Consider the following 15600-nt stretch of genomic DNA (forward strand, 5'->3'; position numbering starts at 1 on the left):
CACAGTTACGAAATATTCACTGCTTTTGCATTTAAGCAAATTGCTTACACCATTCAATTCCATACATTCTTTCATTCATATACTATTTCGATTCATATAATTCTCTTGGGGAATTTAAAACAAAAATATATTTGGCCATTGTAGAATCAATACTCAAATTAGTTGAGAAGTCAAGTTAAATGCTTGTGGCATGACTGATTTCAGAAATGGTATAAACGAGATTTTTTCTAATGACCAATTTGGTTTAATGTTTGTCAACACGTACACTTCCACACACACATACACAACTATACTTTTCAGTGTTAAAAAAACAAAATTAATAAACAGTTCTGATGAATAGACTCAGATCTTAAGAAAACGGATGCTAATCATGGTTTTATAGGATGTCACTCGTATATCAAGATGTTGGGATTGTACATGTCTAACTCAGAGCTTCTTTGGTGCTACTTTGTTACGAAGGATAGGAGGAACGTATGTGATAAGAAAAATGTATGTTCAATTAATTTAATTATAATTTATGGTATGTGAACACCTTGTATTTGGCAGTGTAGCAATAGGTAAACTGAGCTGTCAATGCTTTGTGACAAATTTAAAGTTTAATTAAGTAGATATACCCCCATTATTACAAGTCTTCTTTTGTTATATTTTGGATTTACCAAACAGATTTAGAGCGTTCCGCTTAACATAAAGTTAAAAGTGATGATTGAATTTCAATGAGGAGCTCCTTGGCATTAACTTTCAATGTAAAAATTATATTTTTAATGCCACCAAATTGGTTTATTTTGCGTTTTCAAATCCATCAGATAGTGAAAGAACACATATAACATACAGCCTACTTTTGTTAGGGGAACGAACTTCATTCCAATTATGGTATTATACCTTGCTGACAGAGAAGCATTGTCTGAGCATCGACGGATACATTCTATACAAATAGTGTAGATAGGGTCGTAATTGTGGAGAAACTGGAATACAGATCCGGAGCACTTTCAATAAGTTTCCATTAATACTGGCCAAATTGAATACTGCGCACACTGGTCCCAACCTGCGACAAAAATCGAAAAATCGATATCATCAAATGTCAGCGGCAATTCAGCAAATTATCTCTAAACATATCATAGTTTAATATTCCAACACTGTTTTTGTACTTTATAACGGTATTTAACAAAGCAAAGCAGAAGAAGATGACATTTACGTATGATCTTTCAAAAACTTTAAAATCATCAGTAAGGTTGTGACTTTTTACAAGGCAAATAACTCAAAATTGAAAAGATAAATATTTTGTGTTTGAAATGGAAGTTTTAGTTCAAGGTATTCTAATTACCTTTACATAAATTTTTTTACATATTGCTCGAATAAAACGTGCTGGAAATTAAATTTTTTATAATACTTTTTTTGTGACATTTTTTCCAAGTCTTAAAAATTGAAGTTGAGTTTTACTAAATTCGCCATCCTTCGCCACTATCAATTTTTTTGGAGAATATTCGAAATAGTGTCAAGTTTACAACAAAATTGATTCCAGCTGCATATATTTGCGCTTCCGTGCGTGACATCAAAAATACTGATGGTGCCTCTGGTCGATTTAGTACCTACTGCAGTATTGTTGTGTTGTTTTGTGTTGTGTTCTATTTTTTTTGTGTTATTTGTTTTGATTTTTTAGTTCAAAATTTCTACATTTTTATTTTAGGATCTACTTATGAGTGCATTTTCTCGCACCTGTATATTTCTGAAATATGGTGTTCCATGCAAAGTGAAACAAAAAACTTCAAAGCACGGACACGGATAATAAAAAACGTGGACGGCCTTTTACTGATTTCGCAGACTCTACGAAAAGAACTAAGGAACGGCGTCTAAATAAATTAGCTGAAGTGGACGAATCAGCTGCTGCTGCATTGCGCGATGTATGTTTCCAAGCAGAATCGAAAATATCGGAAGTGAAAGTTGTTGAGGTACTTTCACTTATAATGGAAACCAATCTAACCAAACATCAATATTTATTAATTCGGAGATTTATAAATTCAAAATTGTCATATAAGCTGTTGCCCAGCTACCAAACGATTCTTTCTGAAAAGGAAAAAAGCTACCCAAATGCAAACTGCATTTGTGTTACCGAATCAAAAGCGGAGGTGGAATTACAAGATCTTATGAACTACACCGCCTCTCGAATCTTGGAACTTCAAAGGAATACTCTATCAATGGGAAAAAAATATGTGTTGATCACAAACTTCAACTAACCATGGTTGATGGTAAAGTTTGCAGTGCTTTAAGTCAATCGTCATCGTCAAGATGCTATATTTGTGGAGCAAGCCCCAAGCAAATGAATGAGCTCGAGGAGTGTTCGAACAGATCGACTAGAAGAGAATACTATGAGTTTGGATTATCTCCACTGCATTCATACATACGTTTTTTTGAATATTTTTTACATATTTCGTACAGGATTAATCTAAAAAAAAGGCGAGTAAGATCAGTTGAGGATAATCGGGAATTGTTATCTAGAAAGAAGGAAATTAAAGCAAAATTTAGAGCGAGAATGGTGTTGATTGTTGATGAGCCTAGATCAGGCGGCAGTGGAACATCTAACGATGGTAACACAGCACGAACATTTTTTAATAATGTTGCATTATCTGCCGAAATTACTGGATTAGATAAAGCACTTGTTGAACGTTGTTCAACATTGTTACAAGCTATTTCATCTGGTCGAAATATAGACATTATTAAATTTAAAACATACGCCTGGGATACAGCTTGTGAACTTGTCAAAGCCTATCCTTGGTTTTAGCTTCCGGCAACTGTACATAAAATTTTACTTCATGCTGGTAAAATAATTCAGTATGCCTTAGTACCCATTGGAGAACTCTCAGAAGAGGCAGCTGAAGCAAGGAATAAGGATATAAAAAACTATAGGTTAAACCATACGCGAAAAATATCCAGAATTTCAACTAATACGGATTTGATGAATAGACTACTTTTAAGTTCTGACCCGTTTGTAACGGAGCAAAGAAAATTACCCTGCAAACCAAAAAGGGCGCTATCTGAAGCAGTTCTTGAGTTATTGGATGGAATTGAATAATGCTATGTAGTTATATATACCTATTTAAATATCTTGAATAAATGTTTTATTTTTCTCTGAATAAAGTTAATTTAAAATTGCTGACACACCAACAGAAAAATTTAGTCAAATATTTCAAAATACCTGAAATCGGGAAGGACTGTTATATGGGGACTATTCCAATACCTGAACCTATGTCCACTAGTTTTGGTGGGGTAGTTTCTTGACTATTGGGAACCCCAAATGCCAAGTTACAGCCAATTCGGGCCCAAAATGTAGATAAAAACATCAAAATACCTGAAATCGGGTAATACTGCTATATGGGGGCTATAGGAAAAAATATACCCAAAGTGATGATTTTTTGGATACAGTCTTTTTAACTCTTTTGAAGCACTTACTGCAAAAATCAGATCGATCCGACGATTAGAAATATTTTTGTCGCACCTTCCCATACAAGTGGGACCACTGTGCTGCGGTGTCAGGACATTTAGAAGAGATGGATAATACATTGTTATATTTTACATTGCAGTAAGTAATTTCGCCAACAAGATGTCTTCAATTCACCAAATCTGGACGAAATTGCCAATCTGAGCGGTACCACTGAAATCGTGAATGTCAAATGTCAAGCCTTAAAACTGGGGAGGAAATTTAACCAACAAAATATGTCGGTGACGAATGCCCAATATTAATTGACTACTGTGCTTGCAAACCGATGATATCCGAAAATAATAAGAAGCGATATCCTACAACTACAATAAGGTAATGATTAAACGATTTCAGCGGCACTGAGAGAAGGATTAGAAGACTACACCCTTCCTGTTGACATAAATGCCAGTATAGTGTGTCGATGGACTCAGCTCTACCTTGAGAAGAACAATGATGAGAACGTTCCGTGACAAACAGTCCTTGGCGATCTCCCACAGAACACCAAGAGATTCTCCACTTAGGGCAACCAATTTGTGAACTGGTCTATAGCAGCGGAACTACGATCACCAACAACGATACAATACAGAAATAATGACAAACAACATTCGTGATATCCATCAAACGGAGGAATCTTCGGACAATACTTTTCGATGTCGATGTGGCAGCTGAAGCTATGGATATTGATTGATAGTATTCATCAATGAGATGAAAGCTAATGTAACAACAATTAGCAATAGGGTGCCACCGTGGTGCAATGGTATGCACACCCGCCTAGCACACTAAAGGTCGTGGGTTCGATTCCCCGGCCAGTCAACATCAAACACTTTTCAACGGTGGCAAAATACCCCTCTGTAATGTTGGCGATATTTCCTGAGTATTTCAGCCGTGTACAACTTCTCTACAAGTGGTGTCTTAGGACACGCCGTTCGGACTCGGCGATAAACAGTAGGTAATATGAATCGGGGTGCACTCATTGATATGAGAGAAGTCTCCCTTGTCCCGCCTGGGATGTTTGTGGAACAATTATTATTATATGGAATTAAAAAGAATTCGTTTATCCAGACATGGGCGGATCAGCAATAGCAAAAAGGCTCGTACGAAAAATCTTGTGGTGTTGACAATATCCGGGATATTGCATTGAAGAAAGCAGTAGAATCCGTCATACTTTTTCTGAACATCCTCTCCACCTATTTCCAAAATATCGGCTACTTTCCTTCGGCTTGGAAGGAATCAATTGTGTTTCCAATTCCAACGCCTTGATCCGACGCTCGCCTATGTGTAATTTATAGGCCAATTTTCCTTTATTCGCAGTTTTGGAAATTATTTGAACAATTTCTTCTAATCTGCGTCAATTGAGTCATCGATAGAGGAAGGATACTAAGGGAGAAAGGATACTAAACTGCATCATTGTAGATTCTTCCAAAAAAATCCGGTTCTTTCAAACAAAACGGTTTTCGGTTAACCGAAATTTTCAATTCTTTCAAAAACCGGTTAACCGGTTTTGTAAAATAAGTACAAAACTGCTCATAATTGAAAAATATTTGATTAAAAATGTGTAAATTAAGTACATATAACGACTTCGTTACTATATAATTATCTCATAATATCCCTGTTATTTGACATTCATCCGCGAAGTGGGGACCGCAAAACTAAGAATAGTAAAAACCCTTACATATATAAAATTATGTACCAAAAGAATTAAGTTTACATTTTACTAAGTCTGGATTCTTCCTCATGCATTGATAACCTCAATCAAACCTCGGAATCAAACATGCACTTTGTTATCGTTACCCTTTACAATCTTAAATTCGACAAGTTCTTAGTTTACTGTACTAATTCAAAAACGTGTGGGTAACGTCATTCAAACTACCGTGAGATATTACCTATACACAGTTTTTTCATAGATCGCTCAATTAAACTAGATTGGCACAACTATACATTTTACACAAAATATTTTTCAAATTTAAAGGTAGACGTTTACAACTTTGCCCGTACCTTGTGCTAGTTAAGTTTAGTTTACTTTCAAGAATACAATGTTAATTAAATATTAATAATATTACTATTTTTTAACCGGTTAACCGACACAAATGACCGGATTTTTCGGTGAACCGAAAATGACGGGTTTTTGCGAAAACTGGTTTCGGTTTTGTAACTCAAAACCGGTTAACCGGTTTCGGTTTTGGACACCCTAATTCTATCGTCTGCCTGATAGGCTCGTTGATTCAGAGGTTCCCGCTTGTACATTTGTCCTCTATCTTAGATCATTAAGTACCTGGGTTGTAGCATAGATGCTCATGGCGATTACACCAAGAAGGTAAAATTTTCGGCTCCTCATGATGGCGATTCACTGGTATCATGAGGGGCATATTATTGCAGTCCTTAGGGTGGCATTCAACATACCACGCATGGGCCGCATAGATTACGACCGGCCTATTGCTTTGTAAGCTGTCGACAAAGTTTCTTTATCAGCACCGCAAGTGTTGCCGGTCAGTTCCTGCTTCTGATCTTGTCACAAATAGCAGTGGCTTACGCGAACGACTTAAACATGCTGTCGAAGGACACATCCAATATCTTGGGGTAGTCGAAAGGAGGTCGGAATCAGGGCATCATTAACCAATATGTTCAGTGGAAGCCTCATTTCAGACGCCCAGATTGTGTACAGTGCATTTAGTAGCAGATGTTTTAATATTCCTCAGATGAAAGAATTACACTGAGTCAGCTTTGTAGGTATTTTTCCTATCACATATCACACGTTAGGACCCGACATCAAGATCGTACAATCATACGCATACATTACGATCTCTATTCCGTCTTTAGGGTGTGAAATTTAAGAAATGTAGATGGTACACAGTTTCGGAGATATCACACCGCCTTGTGAAACTTTATGTTCCGGTTCATAGACTTCACATTTCTAAATTCCAAACTCAAAATTCCAAAATTAAGTACGGCAGAGGGGAAGTCCGCGAACAGCTTGACCTGGCTGTCCGTATCGGAGGCCATCGTTAAGTAATGGGCCTGTTCTGGTTCAGTCCTCGTCTTAAATATGTGGATATGGTGTGTAATGCTGTTGTGGTCATGTGTATTTTCCAGAATCCATGCTGATCTTGGGTAACTCAGAAACAGATTCTCATCACATGGAGGAATAGTGACTCTAGAATCTTCGCTACTGGCTACAGAAGAGAAATCGGACTGTACAATTCGACTCTGTTGGCATTCTTATGTGGCTTCAGCATCGGGATCATGCTGCTAACTTTCCAGAGTCCTGGTACAATCTAGGTGACTAACGATAAATTGAGTATATTTGTCAAATGCTCACATCCGGCTCCATCCAGTTGCTGAAGTATTATCATTGAGATTCTTTTTGGGCCCAATGGTTTGGATGATGTCATGTTTCGGATGTCATGTGCCACATCGAATTCTTTTCCGGTTTCGTGATTGGTTTATCCTTTGCGAACAATATGCTTAACCCTGTATAAATGTTGAATAGCTTCAGGTGGTCTAGTGTTAAACAATCCGCATGAAATTGCACAAAAGTGATTTTACCGATTATCCTGACTTTTAGCATCTATTGATACTTTTATGGTCAGACCCTACTGCTCCGTGCTTGAACATATAAGACTCCATGTGCCAGTTTGAAGATTGGGGTCAGGATCCACAAAGGACGTTGGCAATCACGCTGACAAAACTCTTCTTTACAGCGAGCTTACAACCTTCCCAAAGACTGCCGAGGCTTTTGACACAAACAAATAAAAGTAAACCTGAGCTGGACACAGCGAGCTCACAACCACGGCGTGCCTTAACAAATTTAAATGGAAGGTGCTAACATCTCGGATGTTTTTGCTGATTCTGAAACTACAATGCTTGTAGATGAGAAATATCAAGAAACAAAAAAAATCGCCGGAGGGATTTTAATAAATCGCGATTTAAGTTCACATTTTTAGTGGTTCTTAAGGCTTTAACGATTTTGCTTGGAAACCGCGAGTTCTATGTAAATGGGTCTAAATGTTGTAACAGAGAAAATTCTCCACAAGATTGGCCTTTATGATATTTTCGTAGGTTTTACCGTTTTTGAGATATGGAAGTTAAAATTGGGACAATGCAATGCATGTATCGTCCCCTTATAAAACAATATTATGCACAGTGCCCCTTAACTAACTTTTAATGGAAACCGCTTACAATGTTCATAGATAAGAAAAATAAAAAAACAGAAAAAATCGCCGGAGGGATTTTTAAATAAATCGCGATCAAAATTCACAATTTTAGGGTTTTTTTAGGTTTTCACGATTTTGCTTGGAAACCGCAAGTCGTATTGAAATGAGTCTAAAGAAAATGTTGTAGCTGTGAAAATTCTCCACAAGATTGGTCTTTATAATGTTTTCGTAGGTTTTACCGTTTTTGAGATATAGAGGTTCAATTAAAATGTTTAGGTTTTTATCTTTAATCTTCACGATTTTGCTTGAAAACCGCAAGTCATATCAAAATGGGACTAAAGAAAATGTTGAAGCTGTGAAAATTCTCTACAAGACTGGATGATTTATTTTTTCCTAGGTTGTACCATTTTCAAGATATAAAAGTTTTATTTGGGAAATTGCACTAATGGCATTGTTCTCCACAAGATTGGTCTTTATAATGTTTTCGTAGGTTTTACCGTTTTTGAGATATAGAGGTTCAATTAAAATGTTTAGGTTTTTATCTTTAATCTTCACGATTTTGCTTGAAAACCGCAAGTCATATCAAAATGGGACTAAAGAAAATGTTGAAGCTGTGAAAATTCTCTACAAGACTGGATGATTTATTTTTCCTAGGTTGTACCATTTTCAAGATATAAAAGTTTTATTTGGGAAATTGCACTAATGGCATTGTTTTATAAGGAGGCGATACAGTCAGTGCATTGTCTCAATTTGAACTTCTATAACTCAAAAACGGTAACACCTACGAAAGTATCATAAATTGCAATCTTATGGAGAATTTTCACAGCTACAGTCTATTTACATAGGACTCGCGGTTTCGAAGCAAAATCGTGAAAACCTAAAGAACCCCTAAAAATGTGAACTTAAATCGCGTTTATTTGAAAATCCCTCCGGCGATTTTTTTTGTTTCTTGATATTTCTCATCTACGAGCATTGTAGTTTCAGAATCAGCAGAAACTTCCAAGGTGTAAGCACGTTCCATTTAAATTTGTTAAGGCACACCGTGCAACCTTTCCAACGACTGCCAAGGTTATTAACAAAAAAGGAAATCACCTTAAATCCTTTTACAGTGTGGCCCTCTCGTAGGGTGGTTCCGTCATTGACTGATACACGTAGACTGTTTGGGATCATTGTTAGGGTTAAAGCAAGTTTAACGTCGTTTTTACAGATTTTCGAAGATTTGAAGGATACCTTGTGGCTAGGACCAGCTATTTCGGCTGTCTTGGCTCCCATATTATTTCTTCTAGGAAGGATGTGTTTCCTCCGTTAATATAGCCCCCTTAACGGAAGTAGGTGAAGGATGGTGTGATATTTACTTCGGTTTCACATTCTTACCGATAGAGCCCATTTGAGTTGGATCAACCAACCGTTGGCTTCTTGGAGAGCTTCTTTTGCTGGATGCTTCCTGTGTCCTCAGTTTTACTGGGGGACTTCTTGGGTAATTGAGGGTTAAAACATTCGAACTTCTCAACTATCTTGAGGTTTAGCCGTATCAGTTTCCCCTCTGTTTCCGATTAGAGCGTTCCCTGCCTACAAAAGTTCTTAGAAAATTCATCCGGTCGTTTTCATGTCTCGACCGCAACTTGCCAAGGGAGTACAGTGCTCGAGTAGTATCTAGTAGTCCCCTACTTTGTTCTGTCAGTTTGTTCTAAATTTAATTTCGCTTATGTACTGATTTGTCTGCTGTTCCTATGACCGTAGACTGTAAAGTCGTTGAGGCGCCCGCTACAATACATTTGGTACCCTAATGCAAACCAAAGAACACCGCTGGACACGTGATCTCCTGACACTCAGCATTAGGGGATATCTGTTGTGTAGGCGATCACTACCTAGATAATTTTTATACCCTCCACCATAGGATGGGGGTATATTATAATCATTGTAGACCCCATAAAGTATATATATTCATGATCAGCGTGCAATTCTACATCGATATAGCCATGTCCGTCAGTCTGTCTGTCTGTCTGTCCGTCTGTGGAAATCACTCTAGCGTCCGAACGGATTGACGTAGGTTGATGAAATTTTGGGAAAATATGTTATATTTACGTAGGACTTTTGGTATTGAAAGCGGGCTGTGTAGGTCCACGCTTTCGTATAGCCCCCATACAAAGTGACGCGTCGTCGTTTTAAGGAATTTTTAAGATATTTGGCCCATTTTACTATCGAATTGGTTGTAATTTGGTACTTTGTGTCTCCAGAGGCCAAAAAATATTCCTACCAAAGTTGGGTTATATAGGTCCACGTTTTGGTATAGCCCCCATATAAGGCCCCATATAAAGTACGCGTAATTTCTACCATAAAATGTTTATATAGGTCCACGTGTTGATATAGCCCCCATAATACAATATCTCCCGATTTTCGATATTTTGAACGTTTTAGCTTCATTATCACACCGAGATGTCTGAAATTTGGTTTTTAGTCTTCTTTAGGCGTATAAAACTTTCCCCCAGAAATTTGTAGCTATAGGTCCACGCCATCATATAGCCCCCATAGAACGGTACCTTCCTAATTTCGGTATTTTGAAGGTTGTGGCCACATTAATCCACCGAAATGGCTGACATTTGTGGTGGAGGGTATAAAAAGTTCGGCCTGACCGAACTTAACGCTTTTCTTACTTGTTGTTCTTCCGCCCTATCATTTACTCAAGATTCCTGAAATCTCTATTCAAAGAGTTCTCGTCTAGACATTCTTCCTCTATTCGAAGAGTTCTTGTCTAGGCATTCTTCCTCTATCGATGACTCAATTGATGCTTTATCGCAGAAATCGTTCAAATAACTGGTTGGACATCTCAGGTGCTTAACTTATCTCTAAGCTTAAATTTTCAAAGCGTGGTAATCGTTGCAGTTAGTGTCACTTATTGTTTGATGTATGACGACGTTGACTGTTCTTTTTAGCGGCAGCTAAGTGATTGTTTGCCATTGCACGTACCACGTCTGTCTGTCAGTCTGTCTATCGCCGCCACATAACTAAATGTCGCTATCAATAATTTATCTGCAAAAATAATGTTGCTGTTGCTGTAGTTTTTGTCAGTCTTCTTGTCAAAAACATGCGAACAAAATATAAGAAAGGAGTAAGCTGGCAACCGAGATTCCGACAGGGTGCAAACTCTTGTCTAACATGCGTCCGTCCACATGTCGTCATAATATTGAACTATCCAAAGAGCAAGCGAACAGGTGAGTTAAAAAAATTTGATGCGTATCACAAAAAGTGAATAAATTGAATTGAACGCACAAGTTTTTGTTGTTATTTTCTTTGCATTGATTGTGGTATTGCAATTCAGGGACGTAATGTTTTTTGTTGCTGTTTTATGAACAAAGTAACGTAATAATGACGGGGATTTCCAGTTTAAATCGTTGTCGTCGTCATCGAATGTCAATTTAATTCCAAGAAATTTATGTTTTTATAATTGATTTTAACTGGTTCTATTGAACGAACACCTGATATGATTTGTGACCAATCGTCAGTTAGAAAAATCTATATCAATTGATTTTGCCAATAACGATATTCAATCATTTGTCAGCATAATCCGATTCAAGTGGATTTGTAACTAAATATGTATGTATTTCGAATTCAGTTGCACAAAATTATACAATTGTATACCATGGACAACATAGCTGATTATATATTATTATATATACATATATGCCATCGAAACCAGGATATTTGTATAATTTACCAGGACCCTCATATATTTCTTCTACAGTGTACACTCTCGGTTTTAGCCTCATTACTCCACTGATTTGGCTGAATTTTCGTTGGAGCTAAAAAATTTTTATTCAGAAATTTTTCTGTGCAGATCCACGTTCCCCATAAAACGGCACCGCCCGATTTACAGTATATAATTCAAGCATTTAACGGCATTGGTACTTAGTCTTCGTTGGAGCCATAAGGTTTTCGAATTTTTATCTTTCTTATGGGTGAATCATGGCACAATAAAAGAGGTAGAATCATGCAAACATATGATGCAGCAAACATATATTTGTTTGCAATCACTCCCAAGCATTAACTGAAAACAAATATATGTTTGGGTGCAAACAATAGGTACATCCATAATAATAAATATACGTATACGTATACGAAAAATGTATTGACCGGTGAGTGTTTACAACTAAGGGACTGTTAAATAAATAAGGGAGAGGAGAAGGGGTTACAATGCAGAAGCATAATCGAATGGTCAATGTAAATAGAAAGAGTACAACAACAATAGCTAAGTAAACTGTGTAAATTAAGACTAAGCGATAATTTCTTAATTGCGGTAATATTTGTTGTTGCAGAAATAAATAAGAAACAGAGAACTGAAGGCGTACAATAAAAACAAGATCAAAGCAACAAAGAAAAGTAGTGATTGGAATTCTTGTAGAGTAATTGTTGTTGTAAATTTGATTTAAATGAACTAAATGCTTAATGAAATTTGGGTTACATTTCAAATTCTTAAATTAACAGAAATTAGTCTAAATTTATTTAAATCTACCAGTTACATTCGTAACAATATGTTGGTACCCAAACAAATAAAATTGAGTTATGTTACAAAATGTTGCAAACATATATTTGTTTGGGCTTAAACAAATTATGTTTGAATCCAAACATATTTCAAATATATATTTTTCTGCATGTAGGCTTTGCCATGTAAATGGTATTCTTTCGTTTCCGTTCCTTGGGATCTATCATCCCTTTCGTCACCCTTTGTGAATTATGGCAACCACAATACTAAATGGTTCCTTTAGAACCAATCTATATGTCACCAAATTATGAGTCAAATAAAGTTATAAGAAATACCTTACGTAAAATTTTTTTCTTTTCATATGTATGTACATTAGGGTTATGCCTAGACAGCGGAATTTTATGCAACCCCTATTTTTGGTCCGATTCATGTCAAATTTTGGGACTGGGCATATTTTTGGCTTCTGATTAAATTGCAATCGAAACATATGACATATGCAAAATATTTTCTTATGCTAGAAATATTTCAATAATAGGTACAAAAATGTTTGTATGTACAATTTTTCTGTTTAAAAATTCTTTAAATTCTTTTCAGACAAGTCAATAGAATAGAGAAATTTATAACCACATCCTCAATCTTCAAAATACCGAAAATCGGAGGGTATCGTTCTATGGGCGCTATATGAAGGACTGAACCTAAACCGACAAATTTTAGGTGGAAAGTTGTTTACCCCCAAGGAGACTAAATACCAAATTACAGCCATTTTGGTGGGATAGTGAGCCCAAAATCTTCAAAATACCGGAAATCGGGAGGTACCGTACTATGGGGGCTATATGAAGACGTGCACCTATACCGACAAATTTCAGGTGGAAAGTTTTATACCCCAAGGAAGACTTAATACCAAATTTCACCCATTTCGGAGGGATATTGATGCCACAACCTTCTAAATACCAGAAATTCGGAGGTACCGTTTTATGGGGGCTACATGAAGACGTGGGCCTATACCGACAAATTTCAGGTGGAAAGTTTTATACACCCAAGGAAGATTTAATACCAAATTTCAGCCATTTCGGAGGGATATTGAGGCCACAACCCTCAAAATACCAGAAATCCGGAGGTACCATTCTATGGGGGCTATATGAAGACGTGAACCCATATCGAGAAATTTCAGGTGGAAAGTTTTACACCCCCAAGGAAGACTTAGTACCAAATTTCAGCCATTTCGGAGGGATATTGAGGCCACAACCTTCAAAATACCAGAAATCCGGAGGTGCCGTTCTATGGGGAAATTCCCACAGAGCTGAATTTTGGTGGAGAGCTAGAGTTTGCCATTAGAAGCAACGTCCTAAAAGTCCACATCGATCCCATGTGTGCAAAAAAAAAATATTCGGGGTCAAAGGTCAAATTTTAAGGGTTTTTAAGTTTTCGGATTTATTTTTTGAAAACGGTTGATCTAATCAAAAAGTGACTAAAGTAAATATTGTAGACAGAAAAATTATCTACAAGTTTGACCTTTATAATTTTTTTCCTAGAAGGAACCATTCTTGAGATATAGCTGTTCTAAAAACACACAATTTTTATGCACTTATAAGGGAAATATGCACATATTCAGACGAACCTGCTAAAATAAGCGAAGTAATCGGGTCTGTCCCCCAAAAAATATATATTTTCTTGAAGAGCGAAATTATAGCTATCTTCTAAAAAAATTCCAACAAAACCGGAGCGTGTTTAGTAGAGTTATTCAATGTTAGAGTCATTTTATGCCAAAATTGCCCATTTAACCCACATGTATAATCGAAAGCCCAACGGGAACGACCCCAACGAAAACTTTCCGATTTTTTTCAAGTTTTGTCCGAAGGTAGGGTTTGTTGCGCTGATTACGGAAATGTATAATTTTCAAAGGTTGCGGATCCGTTTCGCCGGTTATTCGACCCAAAGGGCCAAATTTAAAAACCGGGTTAGACCCGGTACCACTGAACCAATCACTGCAAAGTGGATATCGTGTGAAAGCTTACGGAAGTATCTAACACATAGTGTCGTTACTTTAAGCGGTTCTCATAATGTACTTACGCGGCTAATTTTTTATTTGACCTTTAGATCGCGATATCTCGAAAATGGTAAGTCTTTTTTAAGAATCATAAAGACCACTCTTGTAGACAATTATTGAATCTACAACTTTTACTTTAGCCGGCTTTTGCTAAGTCTTACCGTTTTTGAGAAAAATTAAAAAACTGAATAATGCCTCCAAAAATGACCTTTGACCCCGAATAACTTGTTTTGCACACATGGGATCGATGGGGACTTTTAGGACGTTGCTTCTAACGGCTAACCCTTGCTCTCCAGCAAAATTCAGCTTTGTGGGAATTTTTGCTATTTCCCCCTTATACGCATGTCTATTTTGACAGGACTATATATGAAGGCGTGAATCTATAGCAAGAAATTTCAGGTGGAAAGTTTTATACTCCCAACGAAGATTTTATACAAAATGTCAGCCATTTAAGTGTGATGTTGAGGCCACAACCTTCAAAATATCGGAAATCGGGAGGTAGTGTTCTATGGGGGCTATATGAAGAAGTGGACCCATGTGGACAAATTTCAGGTTTAAAGTTTCATACCCCTAACGAAGACTTAATACCACATTTCAGCCATTTCGGTGGCATTTTTAGACCATTTGCATATGCTTATTTATGCAAATATGTCAAAATATGCACTATATGCAATAATTTCTGGGCCTAATTCGTTTTATTTTGTGATAAAACGTGTTTCTGTTTAATCAAATTTTCTCTACGACCATCCTAACCAGATATGCTTGCATAGGATTCCGTTGTCTAGTTATGACTTTTTTACAACCTCGTATCCCTGTATGATATTTTGATGAGTTTTTACCTAAGATTGCATAAAATCTTAATCATAAAGTAATTCGATAAAGAAGCTTCCACACAAAAAGTCATTTAAAGTTTTTATTTTTCAGATCTTTTGACCATTTTTTGAATTCACTGTAGCAGATATTTCTTGTTTCAGTGAAATATCTGCTATAGTGAATTCAGTGGGGTCACACGACTTAACCAAAATGACATAACTGTTTGTTTCTCACTAATTTTATCATATTATTATAACATATATACAATTTAATATTATGTAACTTTATTTCATATATCATAAAAACTAAAAATGGTTTGTGAGGGGCCTTTTTTTAAATTTTAATGAAATAATTTAAATCAAATAGATCATTTCAGCATTGTCAAAAATAATTTTAGAGTGCTGTAAGACGTGAGAGTGCTACGTAGTGCTGAACTTAAAATCATGCTCCGAAGACAGACTCGCCAAACCACAACCAGAGAACCGCAACGAAGCCCTTTTAATACCAACAAACTGCAATCTGAAGAAACAAGACGTAATATTCTGTTCAGTTTCTCAATTAAATACCCACAGATACCATTAACACAAGCGCCGAATCTTAACATAGAAGTTGAATGGATGAAAATTAAAAACGCATT

The sequence above is a fragment of the Musca autumnalis genome, unplaced genomic scaffold (assembly GCF_047663935.1).
Source record: "Musca autumnalis isolate F117 unplaced genomic scaffold, ASM4766393v1 scaffold_2, whole genome shotgun sequence".
NCBI lineage: Eukaryota > Metazoa > Arthropoda > Insecta > Diptera > Muscidae > Musca > Musca autumnalis.